Raw genomic sequence first — 22,867 nt, 5'->3', positions numbered from 1 at the left:
GGTCCTATGAAGGTAGCAGCGAGTCAGGCAGCGGGACAGACAGCTGCAGCGGCACAGGAGCTAGCAAACAGAGTTGTAAACAGGGTAGTTTGAGTGGGAGTTCTGTTGGAGGAGAAGGTATTTGTGTGTGTTTGGTTTTGTATTGGTGGTATCTGTATGTGTTGAGGCTTGGAGGGGCTTTGTGCTGGGAGAGAAGCTGAGCCCTGATTAGGGGGCGGGGCTTCACTGACTAGGGGTCGTATAAAGGTAGCAGCCACTCAGGCAGTGGCACAGGAGCTAGCAAACAGAGCTGTAAACAGGGGAGTTTGAGTGGGAGTTCTGTTGGAGGAGAAGGTATTGGTGTGTGTTTGGTTTTGTATTGGTAGAATCTGTATGTGTAGGGGCTTTGTGCAGGGAGAGAAGCTGAGCCCTGATTAGGGGGCGGGGCTTCACTGACTAGGGGTCCTATAAAGGTAGTGGCACAGACAGCTGCAGCGGCACAGGAGCTAGCAAACAGAGCTGTAAACAGGGGAGTTTCAGTGGGAGTTCTGTTGGAGGAGAGGGTATTTGTGTGTGTTTGGTTTTGTATAGGTAGTATACGTATGTGTAGGGGCTTTGTTCTGGGAGAGAAGCTGGGCCCTGATTAGGGGGCGGGGCTTCCCTGACTAGGGGTCCTATTAAGGGAGCAGACAGTCAGGCAGCGGCACAGGAGCTTGCAAACAGAGATGTAAACAGGGGAGTTGGAGTGCGAGTTCTGTTGGAGGAGAAGGTATTCTTGTGTGTTTGTTTTTGTATTGGTAGTATCTGTATGTGTAGGGGCTTTGTTCTGGGAGAGAAGCTGGGCCTTGATTAGGGGGCGGGGCTTCCCTGACTAGGGGTCCTATAAAGGTAGCAGCCAGTCAGGCAGCGGCACAGGAGCTAGCAAACAGACCTGTAAACAGCGGAGTTTGAGTGGGAGTTCTGTTGGAGGAGAAGGTATTTGTTTGTGATTGGTTTTGTATTGGTAGTATCTGTATGGTAGGGGCTTTGTGCTGGGAGAGAAGCTGAGCCCTGATTAGGGGGCGGGGCTTCCCTGACTAGGGGTCCTAGAAAGGCAGCGGCACAGACAGCTGCAGCGGCACAGGAGCTAGCAAACAGAGCTGTAAACAGGGGAGTTTGAGTGGGAGTTCTGTTGGAGGAGAAGGTATTTGTGTGTGTTTGGTTTTGTATTGGTAGTACCTGTATGTGTAGGGGCTTTGTGCTGGGAGAGAAGCTGAGCCCAGATTAGGGGGCGGGGCTTCACTGACTAGGGGACATATGACGGTAGCAGCCAGTGAGGCAGCGGCACAGACAGCTGCAGCGGCACAGGAGCTAGCAAACAGAGCTGTAAACAGGGGAGTTTGAGTGGGAGTTCTGTTGGAGGAGAAGGTATTTGTGTGTGTGTGCTTGGTTTTGTATTGGTAGTATCTGTATGTGTAGGGGCTTTGTGCTGGGAGAGAAGCTGAGCCCTGATTAGGGGGCGGGGCTTCCCTGACTAGGGGTCCTAGAAAGGGAGCAGCCAGTCAGGCAGCGGCACAGGAGCTAGCAAACAGAGCTGTAAACAGGGGAGTTTGCGTGGGAGTTCTGTTGGAGGAGAAGGTATTTGTGTGTGTTTGGTTTTTGATTGGTAGTATCTGTATGTGTAGGGGCTTTGTGCTGGGAGAGAAGGTGAGCCCTGATTAGGGGGCGGGGCTTCCCTGACTAGGGGTCCAATAAAGGCAGCGGCACAGACAGCTGCAGCGGCACAGGAGCTAGCAAACAGAGCTGTAAACAGGGGAGTTTGAGTGGGAGTTCTGTTGGAGGAGAAGGTATTTGTGCGTGTTTGGTTTTGTATTGGTGGTATCTGTATGTGTTGAGGCTTGGAGGGGCTTTTTGCTGGGAGAGAAGCTGAGCCCTGATTAGGGGGCGGGGCTTCCCTGACTAGGGGTCCAATAAAGGCAGCGGCACAGACAGCTGCAGCGGCACAGGAGCTAGCAAACAGAGCTGTAAACAGGGGAGTTTGAGTGGGAGTTCTGTTGGAGGAGAAGGTATCTGTGTGTTTTTGGTTTTGTATTGGTGGTATCTGTATGTGTTGAGGCTTGGAGGGGCTTTGTGCTGGGAGAGAAGCTGAGCCCTGATTAGGGGGCGGGGCTTCACTGACTAGGGGTCGTATAAAGGTAGCAGCCACTCAGGCAGTGGCACAGGAGCTGGCAAACAGAGCTGTAAACAGGGGAGTTTGAGTGGGAGTTCTGTTGGAGGAGAAGGTATTTGTGTGTGTTTGGTTTTGTATTGGTAGTATCTGTATGTGTAGGGGCTTTGTGCAGGGAGAGAAGCTGAGCCCTGATTAGGGGGCGGGGCTTCACTGACTAGGGGTCCTATAAAGGTAGCAGCCAGTCAGGCAGCAGCACAGACAGCTGCAGCAGCACAGGAGCTAGCAAACAGAGCTGTAAACAGGGGAGTTTGAGTGGGAGTTCTGTTGGAGGAGAAGGTATTTGTGTGTGTGTGCTTGGTTTTGTATTGGTAGTATCTGTATGTGTAGGGGCTTTGTGCTGGGAGAGAGGCTGAGCCCTGATTAGGGGGCGGGGCTTCCCTGACTAGGGGTCCGAGAAAGGGAGCAGCCAGTCAGGCAGCAGCACAGACAGCTGCAGCAGCACAGGAGCTAGCAAACAGAGCTGTAAACAGGGGAGTTTGAGTGGGAGTTCTGTTGGAGGAGAAGGTATTTGTGTGTGTTTGGTTTTGTATTGGTAGTATCTGTATGTGTAGGGGCTTTTTGCTGGGAGAGAAGGTGAGCCCTGATTAGGGGGCGGGGCTTCACTGACTAGGGGTCCTATAAAGGTAGCAGCCAGTCAGGCAGCGGAACGACAGCTGCAGCGGCACAGGAGCTGGCAAACAGAGCTGTAAACAGGGGAGTTTGAGTGGGAGCTCTGTTGGAGGAGAAGGTATTTGTGTGTGTTTGGTTTTGTATTGGTGGTATCTGTATGTGTTGAGGCTTGGAGGGGCTTTGTGCTGGGAGAGAAGCTGAGCCCTGATTAGGGGGTGGGGCTTCCCTGACTAGGAGTCCAATAAAGGCAGCGGCACAGACAGCTGCAGCGGCACAGGAGCTAGCAAACAGAGCTGTAAACAGGGGAGTTTGAGTGGGAGTTCTGTTGGAGGAGAAGGTATTTGTGTGTGTTTGGTTTTGTATTGGTGGTATCTGTATGTGTTGAGGCTTGGAGGGGCTTTGTGCTGGGAGAGAAGCTGAGCCCTGATTAGGGGGCGGGGCTTCACTGACTAGGGGTCGTATAAAGGTAGCAGCCACTCAGGCAGTGGCACAGGAGCTAGCAAACAGAGCTGTAAACAGGGGAGTTTGAGTGGGAGTTCTGTTGGAGGAGAAGGTATTTGTGGGTGTTTGGTTTTGTATTGGTAGTATCTGTATGTGTTGGGGCTTTGTGCTGGGAGAGAAGCTGAGCCCTGATTAGGGGGCGGGGCTTCACTGACTAGGGGTCCTATAAAGGTAGCAGCCAGTCAGGCAGCAGCACAGACAGCTGCAGCGGCACAGGAGCTAGCAAACAGAGCTGTAAACAGGGGATTTTGAGTGGGAGTTCTGTTGGAGGAGAAGGTATTTGTGTGTGTTTGGTTTTGTATTGGTAGAATCTGGATGTGTAGGGGCTTTGTGCTGGGAGAGAAACTGAGCCCTGATTAGGGGGCGGGGCTTCACTGACTAGGGGTCCTATAAAGGTAGTGGCACAGACAGCTGCAGCGGCACAGGAGCTAGCAAACAGAGCTGTAAACAGGGGAGTTTGAGTGGGAGTTCTGTTGGAGGAGAAGGTATTTGTGTGTGTTTGGTTTTGTATTGGTGGTATCTGTATGTGTAGGGGCTTTGTGCTGGGAGAGAAGCTGAGCCCTGATTAGGGGGCGGGGCTTCACTGACTAGGGGTCCTATAAAGGTAGTGGCACAGACAGCTGCAGCGGCACAGGAGCTAGCAAACAGAGCTGTAAACAGGGGAGTTTCAGTGGGAGTTCTGTTGGAGGAGAGGGTATTTGTGTGTGTTTGGTTTTGTATAGGTAGTATACGTATGTGTAGGGGCTTTGTTCTGGGAGAGAAGCTGGGCCCTGATTAGGGGGCGGGGCTTCCCTGACTAGGGGTCCTATTAAGGGAGCAGACAGTCAGGCAGCGGCACAGGAGCTTGCAAACAGAGATGTAAACAGGGGAGTTGGAGTGCGAGTTCTGTTGGAGGAGAAGGTATTCTTGTGTGTTTGGTTTTGTATTGGTAGTATCTGTATGGTAGGGGCTTCGTGCTGGGAGAGAAGCTGAGCCCTGATTAGGGGGCGGGGCTTCCCTGACTAGGGGACATATGACGGTAGCAGCCAGTCAGGCAGCGGCACAGACAGCTGCAGCGGCACAGGAGCTAGCAAACAGAGCTGTAAACAGGGGAGTTTGAGTGGGAGTTCTGTTGGAGGAGAAGGTATTTGTGTGTGTGTGCTTGGTTTTGTATTGGTAGTATCTGTATGTGTAGGGGCTTTGTGCTGGGAGAGAAGCTGAGCCCTGATTAGGGGGCGGGGCTTCCCTGACTAGGGGTCCTAGAAAGGGAGCAGCCAGTCAGGCAGCGGCACAGGAGCTAGCAAACAGAGCTGTAAACAGGGGAGTTTGCGTGGGAGTTCTGTTGGAGGAGAAGGTATTTGTGTGTGTTTGGTTTTTGATTGGTAGTATCTGTATGTGTAGGGGCTTTGTGCTGGGAGAGAAGGTGAGCCCTGATTAGGGGGCGGGGCTTCCCTGACTAGGGGTCCAATAAAGGCAGCGGCACAGACAGCTGCAGCGGCACAGGAGCTAGCAAACAGAGCTGTAAACAGGGGAGTTTGAGTGGGAGTTCTGTTGGAGGAGAAGGTATTTGTGCGTGTTTGGTTTTGTATTGGTGGTATCTGTATGTGTTGAGGCTTGGAGGGGCTTTTTGCTGGGAGAGAAGATGAGCCCTGATTAGGGGGCGGGGCTTCCCTGACTAGGGGTCCATAAAGGCAGCGGCACAGACAGCTGCAGCGGCACAGGAGCTAGCAAACAGAGCTGTAAACAGGGGAGTTTGAGTGGGAGTTCTGTTGGAGGAGAAGGTATCTGTGTGTTTTTGGTTTTGTATTGGTGGTATCTGTATGTGTTGAGGCTTGGAGGGGCTTTGTGCTGGGAGAGAAGCTGAGCCCTGATTAGGGGGCGGGGCTTCACTGACTAGGGGTCGTATAAAGGTAGCAGCCACTCAGGCAGTGGCACAGGAGCTGGCAAACAGAGCTGTAAACAGGGGAGTTTGAGTGGGAGTTCTGTTGGAGGAGAAGGTATTTGTGTGTGTGTGCTTGGTTTTGTATTGGTAGTATCTGTATGTGTAGGGGCTTTGTGCAGGGAGAGAAGCTGAGCCCTGATTAGGGGGCGGGGCTTCACTGACTAGGGGTCCTATAAAGGTAGCAGCCAGTCAGGCAGCAGCACAGACAGCTGCAGCAGCACAGGAGCTAGCAAACAGAGCTGTAAACAGGGGAGTTTGAGTGGGAGTTCTGTTGGAGGAGAAGGTATTTGTGTGTGTGTGCTTGGTTTTGTATTGGTAGTATCTGTATGTGTAGGGGCTTTTTGCTGGGAGAGAAGCTGAGCCGTGATTAGGGGGCGGGGCTTCACTGACTAGGGGTCCTATAAAGGTAGCAGCCAATCAGGCAGTGGCACAGACAGCTGCAGCGGCACAGGAGCTAGCAAACAGAGCTGTAAACAGGGGAGTTTGAGTGCGAGTTCTGTTGGAGGAAAAGGTATTTGTGTGTGTGTTTGGTTTTGTATTGGAGGTATCTGTATGTGTAGAGGCTTGGAGGGGCTTTGTGCTGGGAGAGAAGCTGAGCCCTGATTAGTGGGCGGGGCTTCCCTGACTAGGGGTCCTATAAAGGTTACAGCCAGTCAGGCAGCGGCACAGGAGCTATCAAACAGAGCTGTAAACAGGGGAGTTTGAGTGGGAGTTCTGTTGGAGGAGAAGGTATTTGTGGGTGTTTGGTTTTGTATTGGTAGTATCTGTGTGTGTTGGGGCTTTGTGCTGGGAGAGAAGCTGAGCCCTGATTAGGGGGCGGGGCTTCACTGACTAGGGGTCCTATAAAGGTAGCAGCCAGTCAGGCAGCAGCACAGACAGCTGCAGCGGCACAGGAGCTAGCAAACAGAGCTGTAAACGGGGAGTTTGAGTGGGAGGAGAAGGTATTTGTGTGTCATTGGTTTTGTATTGTTAGTATCTGTATGTGTAGGGGCTTTGTGCTGCGAGAGTAGCTGAGCCCTGATTAGGGGGCGGGGCTTCACTGACTAGGGGTCCTATAAAGGTAGCAGCCAGTCAGGCAGTGGCAGAGACAGCTGCAGCGGCACAGGAGCTAGCAAACAGGGCTGTAAACAGGGGAGTTTGAGTGGGAGTTCTGTTGGAGGAGAAGGTATTTGTGTGTGTTTGGTTTTGTATTGGTAGTATCTGTATGTGTAGGGGCTTTGTGCTGGGAGAGAAGCTGACCCCTGCTTAGGGGGCGGGGCTTGACTGACTAGGGGTCCTATAAAGGTAGCAGCCAGTCAGGCAGCGGCACAGACAGCTGCAGTGGCACAGGAGCTAGCAAAAAGAGCTGTAAACAGGGGGGTTTGAGTGGGAGTTCTGTTGGAGGAGAAGGTATTTGTGTGTGTTTGGTTTTGTATTGGTATTTGTATGTGTCGGGGCTTTGTGCTGGGAGAGAAGCTGAGCCCTGATTAGGGGGCGGGGCTTCCCTGACTAGGGGTCCTATAAAGGTTACAGCCAGTCAGGCAGCGGCACAGGAGCTATCAAACAGAGCTGTAAACAGGGGAGTTTGAGTGGGAGTTCTGTTGGAGGAGAAGGTATTTGTGGGTGTTTGGTTTTGTATTGGTAGTATCTGTGTGTGTTGGGGCTTTGTGCTGGGAGAGAAGCTGAGCCCTGATTAGGGGGCGGGGCTTCACTGACTAGGGGTCCTATAAAGGTAGCAGCCAGTCAGGCAGCAGCACAGACAGCTGCAGCGGCACAGGAGCTAGCAAACAGAGCTGTAAACAGGGGATTTTGAGTGGGAGTTCTGTTGGAGGAGAAGGTATTTGTGTGTGTTTGGTTTTGTATTGGCAGTATCTGTATGTGTAGGGGCTTTGTGCTGGGAGAGAAGCTGAGCCCTGATTGGGGGCGGGGCTTCCCTGACTAGGGGTCCTATAAAGGTAGCAGCACAGACAGCTGCAGCGGCACAGGAGCTAGCAAACAGAGCTGTAAACAGGGGAGTTTGAGTGGGAGTTCTGTTGGAGGAGAAGGTATTTGTGGGTGTCTGGTTTTGTATTGGTAGTATCTGTATGTGCAGGGGCTTTGTGCTGGGAGAGAAGCTGAGCTGTGATTAGGGGGCGGGGCTTGACTGACTAGGGGTCCTATAAAGGCAGCAGCCAGTCAGGCAGCGGCACAGACAGCTGCAGCGGCACAGGAGCTAGCAAACAGAGGAGTTTGAGTGGGAGTTCTGTTGGAGGAGAATGTATTTGTGTGTGTGTGGTTTTGTATTGGAAGTATCTGTATGTGTAGGGGCTTTGTCCTGAGAGAGAAGCTGAGCCCTGATTAGGGGGCGGGGCTTGACTGACTAGGGGTCCTATAAAGGCAGCAGCCAGTCAGGGAGCGGCACAGACAGCTGCAACGGCACAGGAGCTAGCCAAGAGAGCTGTAAACAGGGGAGTTTGAGTGGGAGTTCTTTTGGAGGAGAAGGTATTTGTGTGTGTTTGGTTTTGTATTGTTAGTATCTGTATGTGTAGGGGCTTCGTGCTGGGAGAGAAGCTGAGCCCTGATTAGGGGCGGGGCTTTCCTGACTAGGGGTCCTATAAAGGTAGCAGCCAGTCAGGCAGCGGCACAGGAGCTAGCAAACAAAGCTGTAAACAGGGGAGTTTGAGTGGGAGTACTGTTGGAGGAGAAGGTATTTGTGTGTGTGTTTGGTTTTGTATTGGTAGTATCTGTATGTGTAGGGGCTTTGTGCTGGGAGAGAAGCTGACCCCTGATTAGGGGGCGGGGCTTGACTGACTAGGGGTCCTATAAAGGTAGCAGCCAGTCAAGCAGCGGCACAGACAGCTGCAGCGGCACAGGAGCTAGCAAACAGAGCTGTAAACGGGGAGTTTGAGTGGGAGGAGAAGGTATTTGTGTGTCATTGGTTTTGTATTGTTAGTATCTGTATGTGTAGGGGCTTCGTGCTGCGAGAGTAGCTGAGCCCTGATTAGGGGGCGGGGCTTGACTGACTAGGGGTCCTATAAAGGTAGCAGCCAGTCAGGCAGCGGCACAGACAGCTGCAGTGGCACAGGAGCTAGCAAAAAGAGCTGTAAACAGGGTTGTTTGAGTGGGAGTTCTGTTGGAGGAGAAGGTATTTGTGTGTGTTTGGTTTTGTATTGGTATTTGTATGTGTCGGGGCTTTGTGCTGGGAGAGAAGCTGAGCCCTGATTAGGGGGCGGGGCTTCCCTGACTAGGGGTCCTATAAAGGTTGCAGCCAGTCAGGCAGCGGCACAGGAGCTATCAAACAGAGCTGTAAACAGGGGAGTTTGAGTGGGAGTACTGTCGGAGTAGAAGGTATTTGTGTGTGTTTGGTTTTGTATTGGTAGTATCTGTGTGTGTAGGGGCTTTGTGCTGAGACAGAAGCTGAGCCCTGATTGGGGGGCGGGGCTTCACTGACTAGGGGTCCTATAAAGGTAGCAGCCAGTCAGGTAGCGGCACAGAGAGCTCCAGCAGCACAGGAGCTAGCAAACAGAGCTGTAAACAGGGGAGTTTGAGTGGGAGTTCTTTTGGAGGAGAAGGTATTTGTGTGTGTTTGGTTTTGTATTGTTAGTATCTGTATGTGAAGGGGCTTTGTGCTGGGAGAGAAGCTGAGCCGTGATTAGGGGGCGGGGCTTCACTTACTAGGGGTCCTAGAAAGGTATCAGCCAGTCAGGCAGCGGCACAGACAGCTGCAGCAGCACAGGAGCTAGCAAACAGCGCTCTTAACAGGGGAGTTGGAGTGAGAGTTCCGTTGGAGGAGAAGGTATTTGTGTGTGTTTGGTTTTGTATTGTTAGTGTCTGTATGTGTAGGGGCTTTGTGCTGGGAGAGAAGCTGAGCCCTGATTAGGGGGCGGGGCTTCACTGACTAGGGGTCCTATAAAGGTATCAGCCAGTCAGGCAGTGGCACAGACAGCTGCAGCGGCACAGGAGCTATCAAACAGAGCTGTAAACAGGGGAGTTTGAGTGGGAGTTCTGTTGGAGGAGAAGGTATTTGTGTGTGTTTTTGTATTGGTAGTATCTGTATGTGTAGGGGCTTCGTGCTGGGAGAGAAGCTGAGCCCTGATTAGGGGGCGGGGCTTCACTGACTAGGGGTCCTATAAAGGTATCAGCCAGTCAGGCAGTGGCACAGACAGCTGCAGCGGCACAGGAGCTATCAAACAGAGCTGTAAACAGGGGAGTTTGAGTGGGAGTACTGTTGGAGTAGAAGGTATTTGTGTGTGTTTGGTTTTGTATTGGTAGTATCTGTGTGTGTATTGGCTTTGTGCTGGGACAGAAGCTGAGCCCTGATTAGGGGGCGGGGCTTCACTGACTAGGGGTCCTATAAAGGTAGCAGCCAGTCAGGCAGCGGCACAGACAGCTGCAGCGGCACAGGAGCTAGCAAACAGAGCTGTAAACAGGGGAGTTTGAGTGGGAGTTCTGTTGGAGGAGAAGGTATTTGTGTGTGTTTGGTTTTGTATTGGTAGTATGTGTATGTGTAGAGGCTTGGAGGGGCTTTGTGCTGGGAGAGAAGCTGAGCCCTGATTAGTGGGCGGGGCTTGACTGACTAGGGGTCCTATAAAGGTAGCAGCCAGTCAGGCAGCCGCACAGACAGCTGCAGCGGCACAGGAGCTAGCAAACAGAGCTGTAAACAGGGGAGTTTGAGTGGGAGTTCTGTTGGAGGAGAAGGTATTTGTGTGTGTTTGGTTTTGTATTGTTAGTATCTGTATGTGTAGGGGCTTTGTGCTGGGAGAGAAGCTGAGCCCTGATTAGGGGGCGGGGCTTCCCTGACTAGGGGTCCTATAAGGTTGCAGCCAGTCAGGCAGCGGCACAGGAGCTATCAAACAGAGCTGTAAACAGGGGAGTTTGAGTGGGAGTACTGTTGGAGTAGAAGGTATTTGTGTGTGTTTGGTTTTGTATTGGTAGTATGTGTGTGTGTAGGGGCTTTGTGCTGAGACAGAAGGTGACCCCTGATTAGGGGGCGGGGCTTGACTGACTAGGGGTCCTATAAAGGTAGCAGCCAGTCAGGCAGCGGCACAGACAGGTGCAGCGGCACAGGAGCTAGCAAACAGAGCTGTAAACAGGGGAGTTTGAGTGGGAGTTCTGTTGGAGAAGAAGGTATTTGTGTGTGTTTGGTTTTGTATTGGTATTTGTATGTGTCGGGGCTTTGTGCAGGGTGAGAAGCTGAGCTCTGATTAGGTGGCGGGGCTTCCCTGACTAGGGGTCCTATAAACGTAGCAGCCAATCAGGCAGCGGCACAGACAGCTGCAGCGGCACAGGAGCTAGCAAACAGAGCTGTAAACAGGGGAGTTTGAGTGGGAGTACTGTTGGAGGAGAAGGTATTTGTGTGTGTTTGGATTTGTATTGGTAGTATCTGTGTGTGTAGGGGCTTTGTGCTGGGACAGAAGCTGAGCCCTGATTAGGGGGCGGGGCTTGACTGACTAGGGGTCCTATAAAGGTCGCAGCCAGTAGGCAGCGGCACAGACAGCTGCAGCGGCACAGGAGCTAGCAAACAGAGCTGTAAAAAGGCGGGTTTGAGTGGGAGTTCTGTTGGAGGAGAAGGTATTTGTGTGTGTTTGGTTTTGTATTGGTAGTATCTGTATGTGTAGAGGCTTGGAGGGGCTTTGTGCTGGGAGAGAAGCTGAGCCCTGATTAGTGGGCGGGGCTTCCCTGACTAGGGGTCCTATAAAGGTAGCAGCCAGTCAGGTAGCCGCACAGACAGCTGCAGCGGCACAGGAGCTAGCAAACAGAGCTGTAAACAGGGGAGTTTGAGTGGGAGTTCTGTTGGAGGAGAAGGTATTTGTGTGTGTTTGGTTTTGTATTGTTAGTATCTGTATGTGTAGGGGCTTTGTGCTGGGAGAGAAGCTGAGCCCTGATTAGTGGGCGGGGCTTCCCTGACTAGGGGTCCTATAAGGTTGCAGCCAGTCAGGCAGCGGCACAGGAGCTTTCAAACAGAGCTGTAAACAGGGGAGTTTGAGTGGGAGTTCTGTTGGAGTAGATGGTATTTGTGTGTGTTTGGTTTTGTATTGGTAGTATCTGTGTGTGTAGGGGCTTTGTGCTGGGACAGAAGCTGAACCCTGATTAGGGGGCGGGGCTTCACCGACTAGGGGTCCTATAAAGGTTGCAGCCAGTCAGGCAGCGGCACAGGAGCTAGCAAACAGAGCTGTAAACAGGGGAGTTTGAGTGGGAGTTCTGTTGGAGGAGAAGGTATTTGTGTGTGTTTGGTTTTGTATTGTTAGTATCTGTATGTGTAGGGGCTTTGTGCTGGGAGAGAAGCTGAGCCCTGATTAGGGGCGGGGCTTTCCTGACTAGGGGTCCTATAAAGGTAGCAGCCAGTCAGGCAGCGGCACAGGAGCTAGCAAACAGTGCTGTAAACAGGGGGGTTTGAGTGGCAGTTCTTTTGGAGGAGAAGGTATTTGTGTGTGTTTGGTTTTGTATTGGTATTTTTATGTGTCGGGGCTTTGTGCGGGGTGAGAAGCTGAGCCCTGATTAGGTGGCGGGGCTTCCCTGACTAGGGGTCGTATAAACGTAGCAGCCAATCAGGCAGCGGCACAGACAGCTGCAGCGGCACAGGAGCTAGCAAACAGAGCTGTAAACAGGGGAGTTTGAGTGGGAGTTCTGTTGGAGGAGAAGGTTTTTGTGTGTGTTTGGTTTTGTATTGGTGGTATCTGTATGTGTAGGGGCTTTGTGCTGGGAGAGAAGCTGAGCCCTGATTAGGGGGCGGGGATTCCCTGACTAGGGGTCCTATAAAGGTTGCAGCCAGTCAGGCAGCGGCACAGGAGCTATCAAACAGAGCTGTAAACAGGGGAGTTTGAGTGGGAGTACTGTCGGAGTAGAAGGTATTTGTGTGTGTTTGGTTTTGTATTGGTATTTGTATGTGTCGGGGCTTTGTGCGGGGTGAGAAGCTGAGCCCTGATTAGGTGGCGGGGCTTCCCTGACTAGGGGTCCTATAAACGTAGCAGCCAATCAGGCAGCGGCACAGACAGCTGCAGCAGCACAGGAGCTAGCAAACAGAGCTCTAAACAGGGGAGTTGGAGTGAGAGTTCCGTTGGAGGAGAAGGTATTTGTGTGTGTTTGGTTTTGTATTGTTAGTATGTGTATGTGTAGGGGCTTTGTGCTGGGACAGAAGCTGAGCCCTGATTAGGGGGCGGGGCTTCCCTGACTAGGGGTCCTATAAAGGTTGCAGCCAGTCAGGCAGCGGCACAGGAGCTAGCAAACAGAGCTCTAAACAGGGGAGTTTGAGTGGGAGTTCTGTTGGAGAAGAAGGTATTTGTGTGTGTTTGGTTTTGCATTAATGGTATCTGTATGTGTAGGGGCTTTGTGCTGGGAGAGAAGCTGAGGCCTGATTAGGGGGCGGGGCTTGACTGACTAGGGGTCCTATAAAGGTAGCAGCCAGTCAGGCAGCGGCACAGACAGCTGCAGCGGCACAGGAGCTCGCAAACAGAGCTGTAAACAGGGGAGTTGGAGTGAGAGTTCTGTTGGAGGAGAAGGTATTTGTGTGTTTGGATTTGCATTGGTAGTATTTGTGTGTGGAGAGGCTTTGTGCTGGGAGAGAAGCTGAGCCCTGACTAGGGGGCGGGGCTTCCCTGACTAGGGGTCCTATAAAGGTAGCAGGCAGTCAGGCAGCGGCACAGGAGCTAGCAAACAGAGCTGTAAACAGGGGAGTTTGAGTGGGAGTTCTGTTGGAGGAGAAGGTATTTGTGTGTGTGTTTGGTTTTGTATTGGTAGTATCTGTATGTGTCGGGGCTTTGTGCTGGGAGAGAAGCTGAGCCGTGATTAGGGGGCGGGGCTTCCCTGAGTAGAGGTCCTATAAAGGTAGCAGCCAATCAGGCAGCGGCACAGACAGCTGCAGCGGCACAGGAGCTAGCAAACAGAGCTGTAAACAGGGGAGTTTGAGTGGGAGTTCTGTTGAAGGAGAAGGTATTTGTGTGTGTTTGGTTTTGTATAGGTGGTATCTGTATGTGTAGGGGCTTTGTGCTGGGAAAGAAGCTGAGCCCTGATTAGTGGGCGGGGCTTCCCTGACTAGGGGTCCTATAAGGTTGCAGCCAGTCAGGCAGTGGCACAGGAGCTATCAAACAGAGCTGTAAACAGGGGAGTTTGAGTGGGAGTTCTTTTGGAGGAGAAGGTATTTGTGTGTGTGTTTGGTTTTGTATTGGTAGTATCTGTATGTGTAGAGGCTTTGTGCTGGGAAAGAAGCTGAGCCCTGATTAGGGGGCGGGGCTTCCCTGACTAGGGGTCCTATAAAGGTAGCAGCCAGTCAGGCAGCGGCACAGGAGCTACAAACAGAGCTGTAAACAGGGGAGTTCGAGTGGGAGTTCTGTTGGAGGAGAAGGTATTCGTGTGTGTTTGGTTTTGTATTGGTAGTATCTGTATGTGAAGGGGCTTTGTGCTGGGAGAGAAGCTGAGCCGTGATTAGGGGGCGGGGCTTCACTTACTAGGGGTCCTAGAAAGGTATCAGCCCGTCAGGCAGCGGCACAGACAGCTGCAGCGGCACAGGAGCTAGCAAACAGAGCTGTAAACAGGGGAGTTGGAGTGGGAGTTCTGTTGGAGGAGAAGGTATTTGTGTGTGTTTGGTTTTGTATTGGTGGTATCTGTATGGTAGAGGCTTGGAGGGTCTTTGTGCTGGGAGAGAAGCTGAGCCCTGATTAGGGGGCGGGGCTTCGATGACTAGGGGTCCTATAAAGGTAGCAGCCAGTCAGGCAGCGGCACAGACAGCTGCAGCGGCACAGGAGCTAGCAAACAGAGCTGTAAACAGGGGAGTTGGAGTGGGAGTTCTGTTGGAGGAGAAGGTATTTGTGTGTGTTTGGTTTTGTATTGTTAGTATCTGTATGTGTATGGGCTTTGTGCTGGGAGAGAAGCTGAGCCCTGATCAGGGGGCGGGGCTTCCCTGACTAGGGGTCCTATAAAGGTATCAGCCAGTCAGGCAGCGGCACAGACAGCTGCAACGGCACAGGAGCTCGCAAACAGAGCTGTAAACAGGGGAGTTTGAGTGGGAGTTCTGTTGGAGGAGAAGGTATTTGTGTGTGTTTGGTTTTGTATTGGTGGTATCTGTATGTGTAGGGGCTTTGTCCTGGGAGAGAAGCTGAGCCCTGATTAGGGGGCGGGGCTTCCCTGGCTAGGGGTCCTATAAAGGTTGCAGCCAGTCAGGCAGCGGCACAGGAGCTAGCAAACAGTGCTGTAAACAGGGGGGTTTGAGTGGCAGTTCTTTTGGAGGAGAAGGTATTTGTGTGTGTTTGGTTTTGTATTGGTATTTGTATGTGTCGGGGCTTTGTGCGGGGTGAGAAGCTGAGCCCTGATTAGGTGGCGGGGCTTCCCTGACTAGGGGTCCTATAAACGTAGCAGCCAATCAGGCAGCGGCACAGACAGCTGCAGCGGCACAGGAGCTAGCAAACAGAGCTCTAAACAGGGGAGTTGGAGTGGGAGTTCTGTTGGAGGAGAAGGTATTTGTGTGTGTTTGGTTTTGTACTGGTAGTACCTGTATGTGTAGAGGCTTGGAGGGGCTTTGTGCTGGGAGAGAAGCTGAGCCCTGATTAGTGGGCGGGGCTTCCCTGACTAGGGGTCCTATAAAGGTAGCAGCCAGTCAGGCAGCCGCACAGACAGCTGCAGCGGCACAGGAGCTAGCAAACAGAGCTGTAAACAGGGGAGTTTGAGTGGGAGTTCTGTTGGAGTAGAAGGTATTTGTGTGTGTTTGGATTTGTATTGGTAGTATCTGTGTGTGTAGGGGCTTTGTGCTGGGAGAGAAGCTGAGCCCTGATTAGGGGGCGGGGCTTCCCTGACTAGGGGTCCTATAAAGGTAGCAGCCAGTCAGGCAGCGGCACAGGAGCTAGCAAACAGAGCTGTAAACAGGGGAGTTTGAGTGGGAGTTCTGTTGGAGGAGAAGGTATTTGTGTGTGTTTGGTTTTGTACTGGTAGTACCTGTATGTGTAGAGGCTTGGAGGGGCTTTGTGCTGGGAGAGAAGCTGAGCCCTGATTAGTGGGCGGGGCTTCCCTGACTAGGGGTCCTATAAAGGTAGCAGCCAGTCAGGCAGCCGCACAGACAGCTGCAGCGGCACAGGAGCTAGCAAACAGAGCTGTAAACAGGGGAGTTTGAGTGGGAGTTCTCTTGGAGGAGAAGGTATTTGTGTGTGTTTGGTTTTGTATTGGTAGTATCTGTGTGTGTAGGGGCTTTGTGCTGGGACGGAAGCTGAACCCTGATTAGGGGGCGGGGCTTCACTGACTAGGGGTCCTATAAAGGTAGCAGCCAGTCAGGCAGCGGCACAGACAGCTGCAGCGGCACAGGAGCTAGCAAACAGACCTGTAAACAGGGGAGTTTGAGTGGGAGGAGAAGGTATTTGTGTGTGTTTGGTTTTGTATTCTTAGTATCTGTATGTGTAGGGGCTTTGTGCTGGGAGAGAAGCTGAGCCCTGATTAGGGGGCGGGGCTTCACTGACAAGGGGTCCTATAAATGTAGCAGCCAGTCAGGCAGCGGCACAGACAGCTGCAGCGGCACAGGAGCTCGCAAACAGAGCTGTAAACAGGGGAGTTTGAGTGGGAGTTCTGTTGGAGGAGAAGGTATTTGTGTGTGTTTGGTTTTGTATTGGTGGTATCTGTATGTGTAGGGGCTTTGTCCTGGGAGAGAAGCTGAGCCCTGATTAGGGGGCGGGGCTTCCCTGGCTAGGGGTCCTATAAAGGTTGCAGCCAGTCAGGCAGCGGCACAGGAGCTATCAAACAGAGCTGTAAACAGGGGAGTTTGAGTGGGAGTTCTGTTGGAGTAGAAGGTATTTGTGTGTGTTTGGATTTGTATTGGTAGTATCTGTGTGTGTAGGGGCTTTGTGCAGGGACAGAAGCTGAGCCCTGATTAGGGGGCGGGGCTTCACTGACTAGGGGTCCTATAAAGGTAGCAGCCAGTCAGGCAGCGGCACAGACAGCTGCAGCGGCACAGGAGCTAGCAAACAGAGCTGTAAACAGGGGATTCTGAGTGGGAGTTCTCTTGGAGGAGAAGGTATTTGTGTGTGTTTGGTTTTGTATTGGTAGTATCTGTATGTGTAGAGGCTTGGAGGGGCTTTGTGCTGGGAGAGAAGCTGAGCCCTGATTCGTGGGCGGGGCTTCCCTGACTAGGGGTCCTATAAAGGTAGCAGCCAGTCAGGCAGCCACAGAGACAGGTGCAGCGGCACAGGAGCTAGCAAACAGAGCTGTAAACAGGGGAGTTTGAGTGGGAGTTCTGTTGGAGGAGAAGGTATTTGTGTGTGTTTGGTTTTGTACTGGTAGTACCTGTATGTGTAGAGGCTTGGAGGGGCTTTGTGCTGGGAGAGAAGCTGAGCCCTGATTAGTGGGCGGGGCTTGACTGACTAGGGGTCCTATAAAGGTAGCAGGCAGTCAGGCAGCGGCACAGGAGCTAGCAAACAGAGCTGTAAACAGGGGAGTTGGAGTGAGAGTTCTGTTGGAGGAGAAGGTATTTGTGTGTGTGTTTGGTTTTGTATTGGTAGTATCTGTATGTGTCGGGGCTTTGTGCTGGGAGAGAAGCTGAGCCGTGATTAGGGGGCGGGGCTTCACCGACTAGGGGTCCTATAAAGGTAGCAGCCAGTCAGGCAGCGGCACAGACAGCTGCAGCGGCACAGGAGCTAGCAAACAGAGCTGTAAACAGGGGAGTTTGAGTGGGAGTTCTGTTGGAGGAGAAGGTATTTGTGTGTGTTTGGTTTTGTATTGTTAGTATCTGTATGTGTAGGGGCTTTGTGCTGGGAGAGAAGCTGAGCCCTGATTAGGGGCGGGGCTTTCCTGACTAGGGGTCCTATAAAGGTAGCAGCCAGTCAGGCAGCGGCACAGGAGCTAGCAAACAGTGCTGTAAACAGGGGGGTTTGAGTGGCAGTTCTTTTGGAGGAGAAGGTATTTGTGTGTGTTTGGTTTTGTATTGGTATTTGTATGTGTCGGGGCTTTGTGCGGGGTGAGAAGCTGAGCCCTGATTAGGTATCGGGGCTTCCCTGACTAGGGGTCCTATAAACGTAGCAGCCAATCAGGCAGCGGCACAGACAGCTGCAGCGACACAGGAGCTAGCAAACAGAGCTGTAAACAGGGGAGTTTGAGTGGGAGTTCTGTTGGAGGAGAAGGTATTTGTGTGTGTTTGGTTTTGTACTGGTAGTACCTGTATGTGTAGAGGCTTGGAGGGGCTTTGTGCTGGGAGAGAAGCTGAGCCCTGATTAGTGGGCGGGGCTTCCCTGACTAGGGGTCCTATAAAGGTAGCAGCCAGTCAGGCAGCCGCACAGACAGCTGCAGCGGCACAGGAGCTAGCAAACAGAGCTGTAAACAGGGGAGTTTGAGTGGGAGTTCTGTTGGAGGAGAAGGTATTTGTGTGTGTTTGGTTTTGTATTGTTAGTATCTGTATGTGTAGGGGCTTTGTGCTGGGAGAGAAGCTGAGCCCTGATTAGGGGGCGGGGCTTCCCTGACTAGGGGTCCTATAAAGGTAGCAGCCAGTCAGGCAGCGGCACAGGATCTAGCAAACAGAGCTGTAAACAGGGGAGTTTGAGTGGGAGTTCTGTTGGAGGAAAAGGTATTTGTGTGTGTGTTTGGTTTTGTATTGGTGGTATCTGTATGTGTAGAGGCTTGGAGGGGCTTTGTGCTGGGCAAGAAGCTGAGCCCTGATTAGTGGGCGGGGCTTCCCTGACTAGGGGTCCTATAAGGTTGCAGCCAGTCAGGCAGCGGCACAGGAGCTATCAAACAGAGCTGTAAACAGCGGAGTTTGAGTGGGAGTTCTGTTGGAGTAGAAGGTATTTGTGTGTGTTTGGTTTTGTATTGGTAGTATCTGTGTGTGTAGGGGCTTTGTGCTGGGACGGAAGCTGAACCCTGATTAGGGGGCGGGGCTTCACTGACTAGGGGTCCTATAAAGGTAGCAGCCAGTCAGGCAGCGGCAGAGACAGCTGCAGCGGCACAGGAGCTAGCAAACAGACCTGTAAACAGGGGAGTTTGAGTGGGAGGAGAAGGTATTTTTGTGTGTTTGGTTTTGTATTCTTAGTATCTGTATGTGTAGGGGCTTTGTGCTGGGAGAGAAGCTGAGCCCTGATTAGGGGGCGGGGCTTCACTGACAAGGGGTCCTATAAATGTAGCAGCCAGTCAGGCAGCGGCACAGACAGCTTCAGCGGCACAGGAGCTAGCAAACAGAGCTGTAAACAGGGGATTCTGAGTGGGAGTTCTCTTGGAGGAGAAGGTATTTGTGTGTGTTTGGTTTTGTATTGGTAGTATCTGTATGTGTAGAGGCTTGGAGGGGCTTTGTGCTGGGAGAGAAGCTGAGCCCTGATTAGGGGGCGGGGCTTGACTGATTAGGGGTCCTATAAAGGTAGCAGCCAGTCAGGCAGCGGCACAGGAGCTAGCAAACAGAGCTGTAAACAGGGGAGTTGGAGTGAGAGTTCTGTTGGAGGAGAAGGTATTTGTGTGTGTGTTTGGTTTTGTATTGGTAGTATCTGTATGTGTCGGGGCTTTGTGCTGGGAGAGAAGCTGAGCCGTGATTAGGGGGCGGGGCTTCACCGACTAGGGGTCCTATAAAGGCAGCGGCACAGACAGCTGCAGTGGCACAGACAGCTGCAGCGGCACAGGAGCTAGCAAACAGAGCTGTAAACAGGGGAGTTTGAGTGGGAGTTCTGTTGGAGTAGAAGGTATTTGTGTGTGTTTGGTTTTGTATTGGTATTTGTATGTGTCGGGGCTTTGTGCGGGGTGAGAAGCTGAGCCCTGATTAGGTAGCGGGGCTTCCCTGACTAGGGGTCCTATAAACGTAGCAGCCAATCAGGCAGCGGCACAGACAGCTGCAGCGGCACAGGAGCTAGCAAACAGAGCTCTAAACAGGGGAGTTGGAGTGGGAGTTCTGTTGGAGGAGAAGGTATTTGTGTGTGTTTGGTTTTGTACTGGTAGTACCTGTATGTGTAGAGGCTTGGAGGGGCTTTGTGCTGGGAGAGAAGCTGAGCCCTGATTAGTGGGCGGGGCTTCCCTGACTAGGGGTCCTATAAAGGTAGCAGCCAGTCAGGCAGCCGCACAGACAGCTGCAGCGGCACAGGAGCTAGCAAACAGAGCTGTAAACAGGGGAGTTTGAGTGGGAGTTCTGTTGGAGTAGAAGGTATTTGTGTGTGTTTGGATTTGTATTGGTAGTATCTGTGTGTGTAGGGGCTTTGTGCTGGGAGAGAAGCTGAGCCCTGATTAGGGGGCGGGGCTTCCCTGACTAGGGGTCCTATAAAGGTAGCAGCCAGTCAGGCAGCGGCACAGGAGCTAGCAAACAGAGCTGTAAACAGGGGAGTTTGAGTGGGAGTTCTGTTGGAGGAGAAGGTATTTGTGTGTGTTTGGTTTTGTACTGGTAGTACCTGTATGTGTAGAGGCTTGGAGGGGCTTTGTGCTGGGAGAGAAGCTGAGCCCTGATTAGTGGGCGGGGCTTCCCTGACTAGTGGTCCTATAAAGGTAGCAGCCAGTCAGGCAGCCGCACAGACAGCTGCAGCGGCACAGGAGCTAGCAAACAGAGCTGTAAACAGGGGAGTTTGAGTGGGAGTTCTGTTGGAGGAGAAGGTATTTGTGTGTGTTTGGTTTTGTATTGTTAGTATCTGTATGTGTAGGGGCTTTGTGCTGGGAGAGAAGCTGAGCCCTGATTAGGGGGCGGGGCTTCCCTGACTAGGGGTCCTATAAAGGTAGCAGCCAGTCAGGCAGCGGCACAGGATCTAGCAAACAGAGCTGTAAACAGGGGAGTTTGAGTGGGAGTTCTGTTGGAGGAAAAGGTATTTGTGTGTGTGTTTGGTTTTGTATTGGTGGTATCTGTATGTGTAGAGGCTTGGAGGGGCTTTGTGCTGGGAAAGAAGCTGAGCCCTGATTAGGGGGCGGGGCTTCCCTGACTAGGGGTCCTATAAAGGTAGCAGCCAGTCAGGCAGCGGCACAGGATCTATCAAACAGAGCTGTAAACAGGGGAGTTTGAGTGGGAGTACTGTTGGAGTAGAAGGTTTTTGTGTGTGTTTGGTTTTGTATTGGTAGTATGTGTGTGTGTAGGGGCTTTGTGCTGAGACAGAAGCTGAGTCCTGATTAGGGGGCGGGGCTTCACTGACTAGGGGTCCTATAAAGGTAGCAGCCAGTCACGTAGTGGCACAGACAGCTGCAGCAGCACAGGAGCTAGCAAACAGAGCTGTAAACAGGGGAGTTTGAGTGGGAGTTCTTTTGGAGGAGAAGGTATTTGTGTGTGTTTGGTTTTGTATTGGTAGTATCTGTATGTGTAGGGGCTTTGTGCTGGGAGAGAAGCTGAGCCCTGATTAGTGGGCGGGGCTTGACTGACTAGGGGTCCTATAAAGGTAGCAGCCAGTCAGGCAGCGGCACAGACAGCTGCAGCGGCACAGGAGCTAGCAAACAGAGCTGTAAACAGGGGGGTTTGAGTGGGAGTTCTGTTGGAGGAGAAGGTATTTGTGTGTGTTTGGTTTTGTATTGGTATTTGTATGTGTCGGGGCTTTGTGCTGGGAGAGAAGCTGAGCCCTGATTAGGGGGCGGGGCTTCCCTGACTAGGGGTCCTATAAACGTAGCAGCCAGTCAGGCAGCGGCACAGACAGCTGCATCGGCACAGGAGCTAGCAAACAGAGCTGTAAACAGGGGATTTTGAGTGGGAGTTCTGTTGGAGGAGAAGGTATTTGTGTGTGTTTGGTTTTGTATTGGTGGTATCTGTATGTGTAGGGGCTTTGTGCTGGGAGAGAAGCTGAGCCCTGATTAGGGGGCGGGGCTTCCCTGACTCGGGGTCCTATAAAGCTAGCAGCCAGTCAGGCAGCGGCACAGGAGCTAGCAAACAGAGCTGTAAACAGGGGAGTTTGAGTGGGAGTTCTGTTGGAGGAGAAGGTATTTGTGTGTGTTTGGTTTTGTATTGGTAGTACCTGTATGTGTAGAGGCTTGGAGGGGCTTTGTGCTGGGAGAGAAGCTGAGCCCTGATCAGTGGGCGGGGCTTCCCTGACTAGGGGTCCTATAAAGGTAGCAGCCAGTCAGGCAGCTGCACAGACAGCTGCAGCGGCACAGGAGCAAGCAAACAGAGCTGTAAACAGGGGAGTTTGAGTGGGAGTTCTGTTGGAGGAGAAGGTATTTGTGTGTGTTTGGTTTTGTATTGTTAGTATCTGTATGTGTAGGGGCTTTGTGCTGGGAGAGAAGCTGAGCCCTGATTAGGGGGCGGGGCTTGACTGACTAGGGGTCCTACAAAGGTCGCAGCCAGTCAGGCAGCGGCACAGACAGCTGCAGCGGCACAGGAGCTAGCAAACAGAGCTGTAAACAGGCGGGTTTGAGTGGGAGTTCTGTTGGAGGAGAAGGTATTTGTGTGTGTGTTTGGTTTTGTATTAGTAGTATCTGTATGTGTAGAGGCTTGGAGGGGCTTTGTGCTGGGAAAGAAGCTGAGCCCTGATTAGGGGGCGGGGCTTCCCTGACTAGGGGTCCTATAAAGGTTGCAGCCAGTCAGGCAGCGGCACAGGAGATAGAAACAGAGCTGTAAACAGGGGAGTTCGAGTGGGAGTTCTGTTGGAGGAGAAGGTATTCGTGTGTGTTTGGTTTTGTATTGGTAGTATCTGTATGTGAAGGGGCTTTGTGCTGGGAGAGAAGCTGAGCCGTGATTAGGGGGCGGGGCTTCACTTACTAGGGGTCCTAGAAAGGTATCAGCCAGTCAGGCAGCGGCACAGACAGCTGCATCGGCACAGGAGCTAGCAAACAGAGCTGTAAACAGGGGAGTTTGAGTGGGAGTTCTGTTGGAGGAGAAGGTATTTGTGTGTGTTTGGTTTTGTATTGGTGGTATCTGTATGTGTAGGGGCTTTGTCCTGGGAGAGAAGCTGAGCCCTGATTAGGGGGCGGGGCTTCCCTGGCTAGGGGTCCTATAAAGGTAGCAGCCAGTCAGGCAGCGGCACAGGAGCTAGCAAACAGAGCTGTAAACAGGGGAGTTTGAGTGGGAGTTCTGTTGGAGGAGAAGGTATTTGTGTGTGTTTGGTTTTGTATTGTTAGTATCTGTATGTGTATGGGCTTTGTGCTGGGAGAGAAGCTGAGCCCTGATTAGGGGGCGGGGCTTCCCTGACTAGGGGCCCTATAAAGGTATCAGCCAGTCAGGCAGCGGCACAGATAGCTGCAGCGGTACAGGAGCTCGCAAACAGAGCTGTAAACAGGGGAGTTTGAGTGGGAGTTCTGTTGGAGGAGAAGGTATTTGTGTGTGTTTGGTTTTGTATTGGTGGTATCTGTATGTGTAGGGGCTTTGTCCTGGGAGAAAAGCGGAGCCCTGATTAGGGGGCGGGGCTTCCCTGGCTAGGGGTCCTATAAAGGTTGCAGCCAGTCAGGCAGCGGCACAGGAGCTATCAAACAGAGCTGTAAACAGGGGAGTTTGAGTGGGAGTTCTGTTGGAGGAGAAGGTATTTGTGTGTGTTTGGATTTGTATTGGTAGTATTTGTATGTGTAGAGGCTTTGTGCTGGGAGAGAAGCTGAGCCCTGATTAGGGGGCGGGGCTTCCCTGACTAGGGGTCCTATAAAGGTTGCAGCCAGTCAGGCAGCGGCACAGGAGCTAGCACACAGATGTAAACAGGGGAGTTTGAGTGGGAGTTATGTTGGAGGAGAAGGTATTTGTGTGTGTGTTTGGTTTTGTATTGGTAGTATCTGTGTGTGTAGGGGCTTTGTGCTGGGACAGAAGCTGAGCCCTGATTAGGGGGCGGGTCTTCCCTGACTAGGGGTCCTATAAAGGTAGC

The sequence above is a fragment of the Lepidochelys olivacea genome (genome assembly GCF_965140295.1).
Source record: "Lepidochelys olivacea isolate rLepOli2 genome assembly, chromosome: 18".
Classification (NCBI taxonomy): Eukaryota; Metazoa; Chordata; order Testudines; family Cheloniidae; genus Lepidochelys; species Lepidochelys olivacea.
This window is presented reverse-complemented; position numbering follows the sequence as displayed.